Source organism: Alligator mississippiensis, chromosome 7 (genome assembly GCF_030867095.1).
Source record: "Alligator mississippiensis isolate rAllMis1 chromosome 7, rAllMis1, whole genome shotgun sequence".
Lineage (NCBI taxonomy): Eukaryota > Metazoa > Chordata > Crocodylia > Alligatoridae > Alligator > Alligator mississippiensis.
In genome coordinates, this window is record NC_081830.1 from 12,520,655 (window position 1) to 12,537,570 (window position 16,916).

The window sequence follows — 16,916 nt, forward strand, 5'->3', positions numbered from 1 at the left end:
TGACGCATGCGCAGTGCCCCCCCTTGCTTAATGCAGCTGCCTCTCGCTGTGTTTTGGGGTAACTGGATCAGTTGCGGAGCGCCCGTCGGTTGCTTTTCCGAGCGCGGGAGGTCTCCGGAGCTGTGGTGCTACTTCGGCAAAAAAAAGAATGAAGAAAATTCCTGCGCCGCCCGGGAATCGAACCCGGGTCGCAAGAATGGGAATCTTGCATGATACCACTACACCAGCGGCGCGGATGGGGATTGCGGGCCGGCCTGGCCTCATGAGCCTCCCCCTGCGGAAGTGATGTGGGCAAGGGCAGGGCCGAGCTGCAGCGGGTCCCCCACCCCTACCACACGCACACGTGTCCCCCCACAGCGCAGACACCATTTCCTATTTTGCATGGTTTTTTCTGTTCTTTTTTGCAGTCTCACGTCATGGCTGTGGCGAAGACCGCCCGCCTTTGCATGGAGATTTCACAATTTCGGGCAATCCTCGAAGCCGGCACTTATCCGTGACCGATCCCACCCAGCGTTTCCCAAGCCAGGCACGGCACCCCTCCCGCAAAACGGACACAGGCCTCCGCTGGGAAAACGGGGTGCTTGCTCCCTGCCTGGGGGACGGACAGCCCGGGGGCCTCCAGCTGGACCTAGGACTTGAGGAAACACCCCGGGGACAGGACTCAGCCCTGCTCCCTCCTCCTGGAAGTGTTACACGCTTGAAACTTTATTAATGCTAGCGCCACCCCCATAACACCTGCACTTTGCGGCATCCCCTGTGCCCCAGAAGTGGAGCTGCCACGCACCTGGCTGCCACTCCCCTCCTCCTGCTCCTGGGCTGCATGCAGGGCTGCGCGCCAGACAGCCTCCCGTGCAGGATGGGTATGAGGCAGGCGGGCACCACACTTCAGACATGCAGCAGCCCTGGGGCTGGGCACAGGGGCTGCCTGGAGGAGCGCATCCTGGCAGGCAGGGCTCATTGTAGGGTAGCACAGCCAGATCCCAGCCGCTTAACCTTTATTCATACTGTAACTCATTTGCAGGGATCCAGGTTTTCCCCGATAAAAAAAAATGGCAAATTCTGATAAAACCTCCCAAATCCATGATTAAAATGAAAGGCCCCCTGCCCCTGCTTATTCCCCCATACAACCTCCTCAGCCCTGCTGGTGCCCCTTGCCTCCCACCTGTCCGCCAGGGGGCTCCCAGCAGGAGGCACCCCTGCAGGGGCATTGCCTGGCTGTACAACAGCCAGAGCCCAAGGGTCGGGCCACCTGAACCCTGCAGGAGAGCGCAGGAGCCACCTGTGTGGGAGCAGCCAAGGCCGAAGTCAGTCCATTCCCTGGAGACACTGCCACTTGGCACGAGCCCCATTGTCCGTCACACAAGAAGGCTCCTGAGGCCTCTAGCAGGCTGCATTCAGTGCTGCAGCGGCTTTGCACCTGGGAGCGTGGGCAGCCCTGGCTTGCTGAACAGCATATGGCTCCTTCCACACCACCCCACCCCACCCCACCCCACACCACACAGGTGAGGCTGCATGTGGCCATGGGTGGGGCTGCACATGGCCCCACTTCGAGAACATCAGCACTGAGAGGTGAGATCAACCAGGGGTGGGCTGGGGCCCTGCTGCTATGAGCCGCGGGCCTGTCCCTATATGAAACTCCCTTCAGTGGAGAGAAACTGCTGCTTCCCAGCTGCTTCTGGTCCCCATGCAAGGAAAAGTGAGATCTCCTTTCTCTTTAATGGGTGCAGACAGAAATGATGTTTGTTGTGTGTTCATCCCCTTGAAAGCACTCTAAAGCCTTACCCAGAGAGAAGAGCAGGGCTCGTTCTGTGACAAATTAATCCACACTGCACGAGCGTTCAAATGAAACTTTTACAAGGAGTGACTCAATTGATTTCTGGCTGCAGCACAGTGAGCTGCAGCTGCTTTGGATGGGAAGAGGAAAAGGCTGGGGAGGGAGGTCCCTTTTGGGGTTCTCTCAGCCCCGCTGCATGTATGGAAGGTAAAGACTATGAAGCAGGAGGATCTGCTATCCATCCCCTTAACCTGCAGAAGAAAAAAAAAAAACTTTATCAAAAGGAACTCAGTCAGCAACTTTTCCTTAGGGATTTTCTTTCCTCCCTTTAATTTACTAGCCTGTTGGGGCATTACTCATAGTGTCAAGTGCCAGCCACATTGGTAGGAATTTAAAAAGGAAATAAAACCTCAATGGTGTAAATAACTCAATTAGAATTATTGCATTCTCTGTTTTGGGGGTCCTTTTATAATCTTCATGCAGTGAATGGAGATTTGCCTTTTTTGGATTATGCTATCAGTTCTTGCTAGTTTACAGCAGGTATTTCTTCCCTGTGTAGGACTCTCTCCTGCACAAGGCCGGGACCACGTGGCAGGTATTTACAATGGAGAGGAATTTGTATTTGAGGAGAGTGGCTGGTACATCATCACTGTTCTTAAGCTTCTTTGGCAGTACCGGTTGAACCCTCTACGAATGTACATGGGGGTAGAAGATATCTTGGACAAGTTCATGAGGTAACTAACATATAAAGCCTGTCCTAAATTCGTGCCACTACCTGAGTCACTTGCATGCAACAGAAGCTGTGTTGATGAATGCCACAGGAAAATGCTAATAAAACTAAGGCAGCCAGGCTCATTCATGTAATTAAGGACCACTGGGGGCTAGCTAGCCTGTCTGCTGCCATCTCTCCTACCAGCCACATCTAAGCTCAGTTACCACAATCATACAAAGATGTAAATCTCCCTTTCCCTATACAATCCTATAGGGAAAGACAAAAATCACCCCTTTCTCCTCGCAGTGGTCTTTATACTGTATGATGTAATAGTAGCATATCACTCAAAAATATTGCTAGGAGCATAAACATTTTTATTGATTCGCATTCCTCTCTCCTTTGGGATAAAGGATCTACTGCTACCAGTCTCACAACTATACCTTCACCAGCACAGAGTCTACTCCAGGGGTGGGCAAAATGCAGCCCGTGGGCCAAATGCAACCTTCCAGGCCATTCTATCTGGCCCACGGGGCCCCTAAAAAAATTTAGAGAATTAATATTTATCTGCCCTTGCCTGCCTGTCATGCTGCCCCCAATGGCTTGCCAAGACTCAGTAAGCAGCCCCTCCACTCAAAATAATTGCCCACCCCTGGTCTACTCTATGCCTTTGGAGGGGATGGAGCTCCTGAACAAGACTATGACCAGGCTATGCAGAAGACTGGCTTCTCCCAGAAGTTAATTAATGAGGTGGTAATTCCAGCCATTAGAGTCAATTACAAGCAAGCTGTGAACATCAATGGTTTTGTTGGTGAGCATGTAATTTGCACTTAAACCTTATGTGGCTGCATTCCCAGTGAATCCTTTTAGTGCTGGCACAGTGACTCTGCTTGCTGGCCTAAATACTTAGCTTCAGTTCTTCTGTTACTCGTTCCCTGGCATTTTAGCATTCAGGCCCAGTGAAAAGGCAAGTCCCTCCCTCTGTTCAACAGTGCCTCTTCTTACTGTTAAAGAAGAAAGAGCTTACCTTAAAGGTTCTTCTTCAAAGCGGGGGATAGTAAACCGACTTGCAAACTTCCCTGTTTGCTATCCCTGTTTACTTGCTCTCTGGTCCCTTGGGGAAGTCTCCTTTTATGCTCCGCTGGGCTTGAACTGGCTCTGCCCCGTTGTTAGGCACAGGCAGCGATCACTGTGTCCTGTTAGGACTGCAGGTGCATATCTTTTTCACTGTTCCTGGAGCTCTGACGGACAGTCCAGTCCCCTGTCTGCTTCACTGAATGGTACTGGGATGGTCGAGCGTGGGTTTGATTTTTTTTTTCCCCCCTTTTCCTTGGCAGGCGCAGTGTCTCTGGCAGGTGCAGACCCTGAACTCTGGTCAACTGAAGGAGGTAACAAATGTGTCTGTGATGGTCTTCTTTCTGCTTCCAAAGCACAACTTATCCCTGGCACTGTTGCCTCAGTAGAGCTGAGAACATAGCTCAGACCATCAGGTGAGGCTTAGTTGAGTTCTTTGGAGGAACAAGCTGTGAAGCTAGAGGTGGGCTTATGTTGAAGTAATGATGTGCAGTTTAACACTAACAGGCCCCTACTCTATTAACTAGGGCGATGATGAAAAACATTCAGAGCCTGCCCTTTCCTCTCCCCCCTTGCAGCAGTGTGGGCACACCTTCCCTTCTTATTACTGTGTCAGCACCTCCCAGTCTCCAGCCTCACACCGTGCTCACTCCAGCTCCACATACACACACACACATACAAGCACACTCTCCCACTTACCTGCAATAGATGGTCAAGGCTAAGGGGCTTTGGGGTGTTGTCATGGCAAGGACCCACGCTGAAGCCCAGTAACTGCTGAGTGTAGGCACAGGCAGGGCTGATTCATTGATGAAGGGTAACTGGACCTGAAAGCTTGCAAAGAAGAATTTTTCCAACTATTTCAGTTGGTCTAATAAAAGATATTGGAGTTACCCAAAGAACCTTGTCTGCCTATGTCCTTAGGCCAACCCAGCTACAACCTACATCTCTGTCCCTGCTCTGCTTTATGCAGATGGTACAGTAGTAATATAATCACAAACAGGCCTCCAAAGATTCCTAGATGCTTTTCAGCAGTATTGCACCTCAGATAGTTCAGAAATCAACACAGCTAAAACCGAAGTATTTGTTTTTGGGAAGGAAAAAAGGAAACCAGTTAGGTTCTTATAGCAAAAGGGCCTGAGGGGGCACTTGGGGGATCTTGCCTGGGGGCCCCTACCCGAGGGGGCCACTTCCTAACTAAGCTTTGTGGGTGGGTTTGCATAGTCTTCTTTCTTGCAAGAAAATGCTGGCTGCAGACTAGCACTGGCCAAGCATCTGACCTCCCTCCATCCGATAACAGTCCACCCTGCAACTTCCCAGTAATGCCATGACTCCATAGAAGTTGTGCCTTCATCAGTAACCAGGAAGGGCCAGTAACCAGGATGGCTGCCTGCCTGCCTGGTTCCCTCCATCCCTCCCTCCCTCCCTCTTGCCCTTCCACCATACAGCCCTCCATCCATCCATATCATATTGTAACCCAGGCAGTACTCCAAAAGTTACCCCCTCTCCAATTGAAGGGACCAAAGCAGGTGCACAAGAGCTGTGGGAGGTGTAGGGACTCTTCTCCCCCTATAGAGCAGAGCCAGACCACCACTGAAGTCTTAACCATATACCTTTTAATGAGGGAACAATACTGGGAACATAACAGGCATAATCAGGGGGTATGGTGGACACTACAATGCCCCAAAGGGGCAGGATTCAACAAAGGTTTGACACTCACAATCACTGACAAAAGACAGGGTTAATAAAATATAAAACACGAATAGCAGAGCAAACAATACTGGTTGGGGAAATATAAAAAGATACAAAATGTCAAAGGACAAAGAAATGTAGGGCCTAGGTACCTGGAAGGGGAGAAAGGGGGAAAACACAATGGCCCCTTTCCACTACAAGAGGAATTTCTCCTTGTTAACTCACTCACCCCAAGTCATCAAAGCTGGAACTTGAGCTTAGATTTCCTACATGGTAGGCAGAAATGCTGCCACACAGCCACCAGTTTTGGTAGCATTATAAGCTGCTAGGGGTCTTGGCCATCCTGGAGCACTGGCCTCATGTCAAGCTGCCTGGTCTTCGATTGGAGGAGCTGGAAGCAGAGCTGGGAACCTCTCAGGTCACCACTCAGATCCTTGCTGGAGCAGGGAAGCCTCTCCTGCTGGTCACAGCCTTGCATAGGGGATCCTGGATCCCAGCAAGAAGCCCCTCCTGCCGGCCACATGCCGTACTGCTGAGGGTCCAACTACTGCCTGCAGGTTCTGCTTCTTCAGGCTCTTCTGGGGAACTACTTCTGCTCAGCTCTTTGAAGCTCCTTCCTCATTGTCCCTTGCTGGTCTCATCACTGAGTCAGGGGTGCTGCCCCTTTTATCCCCCTCCAGGTGACTCAAGGGGACAATCAGGGGACATGAGGGGTGAGTCTCTGGGGCTGATTGGTGAGGAAAAGCAATCCCAAGCCCTCCAATCATCTTTTACCCCTTCAAAACCCCTGGGCCAAATCATTACCAGATTGGTGAGGAAAGGGAATCCCAAATCCTCCAATCATCTTTTGCCCTTTCAAAACCCCTGGGCTAGGTCACTGCCAGCTAGCCCGTCACAATATCGAGGGATTACTCAAGGGACCGTGGGAGCATATTGTGAATTGGTGTTTTATCCTATTGTCTTGCATTTGTGCAATGGCTGTAGTGTAAAAAATAGTGTAATTGATTGCAATTCAATTTATTATGAAAAAATAAAGATGAGGAATAAAATATCTGATTTGTACTTGCTCCTGCTTCGTTTGAGGGCATGGACTTGGAAGTGGGGGGCAGTTTGCCGCAGGCCAGGGGCAGGAGTGAGTGCAGTTGCTTCACAGGCTGGACACAAACAGGGTCCATATGTCAGAGTGTTGGCCTCCCCTCCAGGCACCTCAATAATATATGTGGCGATAGCCATCTGATATATAACACTTTTGGCAAGGAGCAGAGTGCTTTTTGAAACCATGGCCTTGGCTAATTAGCATCTCCCTGCTTAGCTGAAACCCATCTGATGAGGGGACATGCCAATAACTAGTGTAGGAGAAGGAGTTATTACAATTTTTCTTGAATTAGGATGAAAAGAAGTTCTTTCTGAATACACTTTATTCTGGAGAGGCCTAGAGGTAGCTGAAGAGATTACCCTGGCCTGCTTTAGGACTGCTCATGTTCCTTGTTTCCCTCTCACCTTCTCCCTGTCTTTTGAGAAGACTGAGAAGAGAGCTACAGCAAGGGAAGACAAAGCAATCATGAACAAAATCTGATGAGCTCTCTCCAGGGGGGGAGTGGGGAGTGGGTTGAAGCCGAGCAGGGGGTGGGGACGGTCTGCAAACCTGGCTCTAAAAGGTGCTGTACGCAGGATTTTGTAAAACAAACATTGCACTGCAAAGAAAGCATCGAAAAAAAATTTTTGCATTGCATTTCCCATAACAGTACAGCAAAGAAAAAAGCTGTTTTGGAGCTGCAGCAGCAGGCATTAACCCCAGCCCTCCACCCCACCTCAGCAACCTTATCATATGCATTATAATGCATTTTAAAGACTTACTGAATTGTCTTTAAAGACTTGCTAAAGGCCCTTCCTGGGGTTGGTTAGTCTTTTTTCTTACAAAACCTATCTGGCTGCACCATACCCTAGCTAGCACTTAGCAAGCATTTTACCTCCCTCCCTCCTATAACAGTCTACCCTGCAGCTTTTTCCAGTAATGCCACGACTGAGCCCCTCCTCCCCCGGCCGGCACAGCATTCCTGCCACTGAGGCAGGCATGGTCTCTGAAAACGATCCTGATAGTGAACCCAAGAAAACATGACACATTTATTATTATAGAACAAAAAATTTTACTGAAAATGTTGAAATAGCAAAAATAACTATATACAAATTCACTATATAAAATAAAATAAAGACAAAATGTAAAAAAATAAAAAGGCTCAGTATCTTGACTTTGAGTCCCTCTTGGTAAAATAACTATATACACATTCCCATGTAATATAAAAATAAAAATGTAAAAAAAAAAAGTTTTTTTCAGTATCTTGACTTTACGTCCCTCTTCAGTGGCCTGTGGAGAGAAGAACCCCAAGGTAGAGGGTTCCAGGGTGGCGTACGGGGAGCAGAAGTGGTGTAGCCAACCACTCCACCAGACCACGGAGAACTGAGCCAGGTTCACTATCGGACACAGGGAGATAGTAACAGAGATATCTCCGTATGTCCAGTACTGACAGAAATGCTGGTAACATTCCCTGCTAATGAGTTAATTGGTGGGGGAGATGCTGTTTGGACCAAAATAGACTAATGCATCTGGGACACTCCCTGACTTAAAGAGTTATCATAGCGGCTATATTGCTTCCCTCACTAATAAGGTAATTAGCATGGTGGAAGCGACAATGTAACCCTGCTAAGAATAAAACCAGCACCAGGAAAACTAACCATTGGGGTGGTCTGTGATGTTTTCTCTCCCCAAAGAGTAACACTGAACATTTTTCCTTTCAATCAAAGTCATGGCAGGAGAGTTCTGAGAGAGACTGAGATAGACCCAGCTGCCCTCCCACACCCCGGTGTCGGAGCTGGCAGGCAGCATGCGGCTGCCCTTGGACTCGTGCCTCTGAAATAGAATGTGATGAAGTTTAGGTTGTAATATTGCAGGAAGTCATGTAACCACTGACTCCCAAAGTTTCAAACTACTTGCAGAAAACTTACCATTATGCTGCTGCTGCTGCTGTCAGGAGCCATGGCCACTGCATTGGCAGCAGATGATGGGGGTGTGTGCAGGGCAGGACATAGACAATAGGTGGCAGGGGGGGCACAATTAAGAGGAGGTAGAAAATTATAGTATTTCTTTCCTCCATTCAAAATAACAATATAATAATAATTGGTCCAGTCTGAGCAACCAAGCAGACATGTCCTGACCTGACCACAGAGGAGGGAGAGGTGAGGAGTGAGAAATGAAAGAGGGTAAAAAAAGAACACACAACACCGTCTACTGGCTACAGGCCGGAATGCAGCACCCCCTCGTGAAAGGGGATTAATTACAAATCTTTGGAGTCTCTGGCTGTTTGCACGAACAAAATCCACAGTTGAAGCGGCGTAACAGGAATGCGCAGCAAATTAAAACATCTCTAAGTAGTGTTAGTTTAAGGCGTTAAATGGACTTGAGAGTGGCGGGAAATCCTGGGTCGTTCAAACACAAAAGCAGTTGCATCAATGTAAACAGGAAATTGTTTAGTCTACACCCCCCCCAAAGTGACTGGCTTTTTTGCAAAGGTACTGGCCTCTGACTGCTTTACTACTGTATTCAGGAAGAACACAGACCATCTGCAGACGCTTCCTGTACCTGATGAAGGGTAATTGTACCTGAATGCTTGCAAAGAAGAATTTTTCCAACTATTTCAGTTGGTCTAATGAAAGATATCGGATTTACCCAAAGAACCGTGACTGCCTATGTCCTTAGATGAACACAGCTACAACCTACACCTCTCCCTCTCCATGCTTTATGCAGATGGCACATTAGTAATATCATAATCGCAAACAGGCCTCCAAAGATTCCTAGATGCTTTTCAGCAGTATTGCACCTCAGAAAGCTCAGAAACCTAGGTTTTGTTTTTTGGGAAGAGAAAGAGGAAACCAATTAGGTTCTTATAGCAAAAGAAAGTAGGATACCTTGGAATCCATTTGAGCAAAGATCTGAGCTGAAATAAACATGCTGAAAATGTAAATACTAGAGCAAAACAAGTCATAGCCAGAGGTTTATTTTTTTTACAAAAAGATGACCAAAAGAGTGGTGCTGGAAGCACCCAGCTGGCATCACAGGAGAGGAGGATAGTGCAGCACTGCCCTCCTGGCCCAGGGTGAGGGCCCCTCACCCATGCCCTGCCAGGCAGCTGTGGGAGCATGGAGACTGCAAACTGCACAAGAATGAAAAAAAAAAAAGCAGAGGCAATTCAAAAGTGGAAACAATTTGAAGGGGTGAACTACAACAAGGGTGTGGTGCCACCTGGTGGATAAAGAGGCTCATTACGTGTCTTTGAGTGCCTTTGTGTTTGCATGCAACCAATCCATGGATGCAACGCTTTAATTCTGAGTGAGCCAAACTAATTTACATCCAAGGAGTTTTACTTCAATGAATCCAGAAAGATTTTTAAAGTGTCCAGAAAACCTGCTTGTCCAAACAGTCACACCGCTGCACTGTAAGAAAGGCAAAAAATGTAGTGTGTACAAAGGCCCAAAGACTGTAAAGCCTTTAGTTCCTGTTTAAGTGTATAGTACAGTATAGGGGTGTAGGTTGTAACCGTGTTGGTCTAAGGACATAGGCAGACAAGGTTCTTTGGGTGAATCTGATATCTTTTATTAGACCAACTGAAATAGTTGGAACAAATTTTTAGCAAGCTTTCGAGTTCAAAAACCCTTCATCAGGCTGAGGACCCATCAGCTCTAGGGCCGTATGCACTAATCCATGCTCTGGTGGTCTAGCTCCTAAATGATGAAGAGAATTGTTCAACCCATATAAGACTCAGATTCAACTGATGATGTAAATCTGAGGTGTTGTCTGAGAGAGCCACAGGTGAGATTGTAACACAGGGAAAAATCTAGATAGCTTGCCAGTGTCCTACTGCAGAAGTAACACCTCCCAACTAATAACATCAAAATTAAGACGTGGCAGGAGAGAGTAGGACTATACCACAGGGTTCCCTAGACAGGGCAATCAGGGAAATAAGGGTAAAAATCAGACCCTCAAATATCAGTGGAAACCTCACACACTTGTCTGTGGAAAAAAAACTGCATACACCTTTCACTTTAAAACCCCCCTTTTTTTTTTTAACAGAATATTCAAAAGGCAGGTGTTGCCATGCAAAATGAGATTACGGTGGCAGAATTCGATCCAGAGGGGTTTTCCACTCTTGGTAAGAAAGTTAGTTTTTTGTTTTCCTATTCCTCTTATTAGCTTATGTGACTACCATAATGGGGAACACATTCATAATTGTCCTAATTTTACTGGAATGAAGGCTGTGTATCCACATGTACTTGTACACGAGCAATTTGTCCTTCTTGGAGATCCGTGACAAGCCCTAAATTGCTGCTGTGTTTCCTCTTGGACCAAAAATCAATATCATCCCATGGCTGCATGGCTCAGTCCTATTTCGATTTCTGTCTGGGCGCAACAGAACTTGCCCTTCTTGTGGTTATGACATTTGATTGTTATGTTCCCGTCTGCCATGCTTTACAATACAGCACCATCATGACACCAAGACTGTGCATCCATTTAGTTCTTGGTACATGGGTTCTAGGTTTATCAGTGGTGAGTTCAGTCTTTCTTTTTCATGTCCAAGTGAAGGTTTTGTGGGCTAAATGTAATCAATCATTTCTTTTGTGACAACTCACCACTCTTCCAACTTTCCTGAACTGGCACCAGCTTGTTTAGGAGGATGGACTCCATTTGGCTATTAACGGGAAAACTGGGTTCATTATGCTTACCTATTGTGTCAAACTAATGCATCTTCTATTTTGTTCTGCAGATACCAACTGCCAAGGAGAAAGAGAAAGCTTTTGGCACTTGCACCTCCCATCTTACAGCTCTGGCGATAGCTTATGGAAGCTGCATTGTTTTGTATGCCAGCCCCTCAGGCAATGTCTCCTTAGGCCAAAGCAGAGTGCTTGCTCTGTTCAGCATTGTGGTGTACCCATTATTGAACCCCTTCATCTACAGCCTAAGAATCAAGACTGTCAAACAGGCTACAAGAGAGGCCTTTCATTGTACTACAGCAAAGTTACTCCCCAGTTATGGCATGCCTCCAGACAGAAAAGCACTGGAACCTCCAAGTGCCTAACTGGCAATGTGCAGAGAAATAATGAAAATATTGCTTGAGGGGAGGGAGGAAGGAAGGAGAGACTAAATTTAAAAATAAGGAAAATGATTCTGTTTTGGAGGAAATTCACTTAAATTATTATTTTTCCCCTGTAAATATGAAAATAGGAAAAGTTACTTGCCAATATGCATTCCTACATAGACAAATGCAACATGAATGTGTTAAAGTAAATTCTGCTGCTTATTTTTAATTGATTTGGGTCCTAAAATTATTTATGTAGTCAACTATCATAACGAATTAATAATATATAATTTATTAAAATAACTATTATTAATAATAATTAGACAAGTAGTCAGTATTCATTGTTGTTTAATTGGGTTTAAGACCTAGTTTCAAACAAAAAATTAGATGTGAAATGTCTCTGTATCACACTTCCTAAATTTAGGACCTTGGCCCCTAGAGATTAATTCATAAAACCAATGTACATTTTCACTGACTGGATTTCTTGCATGCATACCGGTGCCTGGATTCTTTACTATTGATTTCATCCAGCAAGAGCACACATCAACTGCAGATGCTTCTGCAGCCTGATGAAGGGAATTTATACACCAAAGCTTGCAAAGAAGAATTTTTCCAACTATTTGAGTTGGCCTAATAAAAGATATCAGATTTACCCAAAGAACCTTGTCTGCCTAAAAGCCACATTAGATGCTTATGTTACCCATACAGTACATGGGGATATATATACTCATCCAAATGGTAGTCACAGCAACCATACCATGGAGACGTAGGGATGCATCAAGTATGCAAGACAGAATAATGAGGAGAGTGTGACTGAAATCCCACCCCTCCCCGAAAAGGCAGATATTCCCTGCAGCAGTCGTGTAACTAAGGGTGGTGGTGATGGGTGGGGAACTGGGGCAGCAGCCCCAGGTGCTGCTTTTGAATGGGAGCAGGGAAGAGTGGGGATGGCAGGAGTGCAAAAGAAGCTGTTGTCACTGGTGGATGATTGTGCTACTGCAATCAGCACACCAGGAGCCAGAACTGCCCCAGGCATGGAAATGCACTTCTCTGCCTTTGCTCTGCAGCCTTGAATTAGGCAACTTCTTGAGATTGGGATTGTTAGCACTAAGCCTTCTCTTGGGTTTAGATATGGTCAGCTGACTCACTTTTCTCCAGCTTGACAGGACTGAGCACCTGTTTCTTGAATAGGGTGGTGGCCCAGAAAGTGAGAGAGCTGTCAACTTCCCTCCTCAGCCTTAAGGGGTTCAAATATAAGATCCTACTTAGAGAAAGTATCTTAACTCCCAGACTATAGATGTGGTTGCAATAGAGTTTGGGCACACTCTCAGCCCCTTCTGTAGAAGCTGGGCCATTGAATAGAAAAGAATGAGAAATCATGTTGTTAGAAAGAGAAGATAATTCTGTGACCCAGAGAGGTGTGACAGTGCCACAGGGGCTGGGGATCCTGCTTTCTATTTTCTACTCCAAATACTACTTCTGATTCTTCCATGTCCATAGAGCTCTGCTGCCATCCAGACTGTGGGTATAGATGGGTCTAAACATAACCCTAGTTCCTACAACCACCTGGTACACAAATTCAGAGTACACCTATGCTAAGGTTTTTAGGGAAAAATGGGAAGGAAATCTGCCATGAAACTGGTATAACTCGATAGGCTCCACAGCCCACACCACCACTGTCTTCATCACAGCCATACCGCCACTCACTTGAGGAGGGACCCTCAAAGGACATAGTGCCACAAGCACAGTGTAGGCAGTCCCTTGCTGCTCCAGGGAAGGGTACAACAACTACTTGCCTGTTATATTCTGACCCAGTGGGGAGACTCACAGGCTGCTCATATTTCACCATTTCCCCATACCTCGCATCATGGCTCACAGGAGAAGTGATGACAAGCACAGCTGCACAGTGGGTATGGATGGTAGGGAGCTGACACTTCTCATGCCAGAGCAAGCTCAGAGGCTATTGGTATTAGTCATGTGACTAAGGTGCAGATAGTGAATGCTGCCCAGTGAAAAGTCCAGAATCAAAATGGAAAGTAATAGAATCTCACCCAAATACCCAGGTAAACTGAATGGCACTGGCACCCAAAGGCAACATTTTAGTCTTTAGACCCAACATTTAGACCCTCAGGGGATCGGGGGCACAGGTAGGTTTGCCCTTGGTCCTCCCAGTTTCAGGTCATGGGTGCAGGAGGGATATATGCATGGAAGAAGTAAAAGAAGACTCTGGTGATGGTGCTACCACAAGGGCTTTGGCTTCTTCGACCATGGCATTCACCTCAGGGACTGAAGCCTACTGGGAAGAGATGACATCCACATCTTGTCAAAGGGGAAGAAGCTTTCTTGGCTATAACGGCAAACCTCCTGAATAGGGCTTTAAACTGAGATGGCCAGGGAACAGGCTATCAACTACTAGCACGAGCCCAAGAAATGGCAGCCTTGAAACTAGCATCCCAGGGTCCAATATGAAACATGCTCCAACACCAGCCAATGGACAGGTTATTCCACAGATCACCAGGAAGCCCAGGGCCTCCAGTGGCAGACTTAGTTGCCTATACACTGTGCCAGAAGCATGGGAAACAAGCAGGAGGAACCAGCCCTCCTAGATTTTTGAGTACAGTGCTTAAAAAACTAGAACTAAAATACCTAATCCCCAGTAAGGAGGTCTAGACTACAAACAATATATCCACTGGCATTGCTTTCACTCATTACATTTTCCGCATAACTGTTTTTCTCCACCACTTTATCAGGCGGTAAGTTCACTGTTGATCCCTTTCTCATCAGGCCCATTTCCCTGTGCTATTCCAGTATGCCATGACATTTTACTTATGTTTTGGTGTGAAAGATGACTTCTGATAACAGTGATATCACTTCCTGAACCACAAAGTTCAACTTATCACCACACTGGGACAATAAAGTTAGCACTAATAACAGTGCTCCCCAGGGACTGACTCCTCTCTGCTCCCCCCATGGGGTCACCTTTGGGGACAGAGACCAATGCTCATGACTGGAAATCCCTCCTACTGGGCCTGTGGCACTGCACTCTGGCACTCTGCATGACCTCACTCTCTGCTCACAGTTTGTTCATGGATTCTTAACTTATCACAGAACCTTGACCACACTGAAAGTATGTGGGATTTGGACATCTTAGCCTTGGTGATCTTGGTATCAAATTTGGTCAGGTGTCATATGAGAGCCTATGTCATTATAACTTTGTTCCAGGTATTCTTTCCAATGATATAAGTCATTCCAGCCATTATTTATGCAATGAAAGGAGGCAAGCATGTATTATTTCACAGAGACGCAGACAGAGGTGGACCAGGAGAGATGAAAACCTATGAAGAGTCATGAAGCTTCTATTTTTCTTCCCAGTCAACAAAGGTAAGTCTTGAAAATTGTAAACTATACAGCGATTGTCAGTGTCCCATTTATTCTAGAATTCAGCAGCAACAAAATTCACCGAGAATATTACTGTAGTATCACAGAGTTCCTTTAAATGAAGACATGACCTGGATTAATAATAGAGTCCAAGGTATTTAGGCACCATATTCGCACATATCACCAATGAGAGCCATTTCAATGGACTGCAATAGTTCTTAAATTTTGAGTTCCTTAGACCACAGTTTGAGCTTCTTTACTCATTTGAAAGAGCCTAGCATACAGGGCAGTACTGCAAAAAATGTACATCACAGTAATCATTCACAGTAGGAAGGAGTCTGCTATTAATTCTGCTATCACTTTTCTTTTAAAAATACATCTCTCTAATTTGTCTTTCCCCTGCCAGGATCAATCTTCCTTAGTGTTTAAAGATTTAGCACCCTGTTGCTAACATGACCTTGTTCAAGGCTGGCACCTAGCCACCGGAGAGGTAGTTACATTTCATACACTGCAGGCGCTTTTAACCTTAGAGATCTCTTTTTCCTCTTTTTACCTTAAAGATGCTTTGCCTTCTTGTCTGTAGGCTAAATAAATGGGGAGTCTGTATTTGTTCCCTGTCAGGCATGATCAAACATATCTTGACATGCTTTTCTGAATAACCTATTTTGGTCAATATCCTTTTTGAAGTCTGGACACTGCGATTCAGTAATAGTCGTGGAAGGCAAGACTAAAGCGTATCAGTGCAATTCCTATTCTTAAAATCTCTATCCGTATTATGTTCTCCTGCAGCATTAGTGGATTACTTTCAGAAGAAAAATTGTGCTGCTAGACAGGAGGGCGCAGTGTACATACACAAGCACACAAGTGTACATACACAAGTGCACATACACAAGCACAGAAATCAATTAGGTGCATACACACACACATAGCCAATTACCAGCCTAGGCATAATGCACACCTGTCACCAGTTCAAACACCTACACACACTATACAGACCAAAAATTAGACCAGAATCAATTATCAATACCTGCACACCCAATACACACACACGGATCACTAATTTGTATATCATGCACACAGTGAGATATATGTATATCAGTTTACATACATACACTTACCTACATGTACACACAGATGAGTTCCTAACTTGGGTGTTGTGATATGTATGTATGTATGTATGTATGTATGTGCTTGGTATACTTGGGATACCTGGGGAAAGGTTAAGGTAAGAAAGTGGAAGTGTAGGGAGTGAAAGTTGCTGGTTGTGAAAGCTACTGGGACTGGGATTAGAACTGGTAGACTAGAGATAGCTGGGCTAAAGAACTGAGGCTGGGGGTTACTTTAGGTTAATTGACCTTAATTGATTAAAGGACAGTGCCCAACGCCTGCAGAACAGGGGAGTGATGCCAGAGAGAATCTGGCACAGAGGCTGGGACCAATCCAGAGCTACAGGGGAGCCAAAAGTTAAGCAGGGAGAGGGAAACTGGCACAGAGGATGCAGGGGAGCTAGAGAGGGTGTGGAGGAAACTGGGGGCTGGCTCCAGGAACCAGGGGTTCCAGGGCTGCCGGGGAGCTCAGGAAGCTACAGGGAGAGGGGCTGCCGGTGCCGGGAGCTAGAGAAGGGCTCTGGCTGCTGGGAAACCTGCAGGGCAACCTGAAGGAGCTGCAGGCAAGTTGGTGGCAGGCCAGAGGACTGTGTGGGGGAGAAGGGGTGGCTAGAGAGGGTGTGGAAGAAAGCTGGAGAACACGGAGGGAGAGGGGGCAAGAAAGGTTGGGAACAAAAGATGGAGAGAGAGATAGGGAGTGGGGAGAGGCAGCAGGAGGCAGAAATTAGCGGGGCTGAGAGGCTAAAAGTGGCAGGAAGAGCTGCGGAAAGACATGAGAAGGAGGCAGTGGACAGCAGAAACGGGGCCAAGAGGCTAGAAGTGGCAGAAATGGTGGGAAGGGCTGTGGAAAGACGTGGGAAGAAGGTGGTGGATGCCAGGAATGGGACTGAGAGATGGCAGAAAGCAACAGGGCCAAGAGGCTGCAGCAGGGGAACAGAGAAGGGACAGAGGGGAGACAAAAAGCAGCGGGAGCAGGGCTGCAAGACGGCAGAAAGCAAAGGGGCCAAGAGAGTGCAGCAGGGGAATGGAGAAGGGACAGAGAAGAGCTGAGAGGTGGC

General features: G+C 46.7%; 1 long non-coding RNA gene and 1 other non-coding gene across 2 annotated transcripts; one reads left to right on the top strand and one right to left on the bottom strand.

Annotated features, from left to right (window-relative positions):
* Window positions 1-162: 162 nt before the first annotated feature.
* Window positions 163-233, bottom strand: TRNAG-CCC (transfer RNA glycine (anticodon CCC)). The gene has a single exon. It is a non-coding gene; the product is annotated as a tRNA-Gly (tRNA).
* A 1,787-nt stretch (window positions 234-2,020) lies between these two features.
* Window positions 2,021-6,297, top strand: LOC109282014 (uncharacterized). The gene is made up of 2 exons (XR_009463334.1): window positions 2,021-2,508; window positions 3,821-6,297. It is a non-coding gene; the product is annotated as an uncharacterized LOC109282014 (long non-coding RNA).
* Window positions 6,298-16,916: the final 10,619 nt, after the last annotated feature.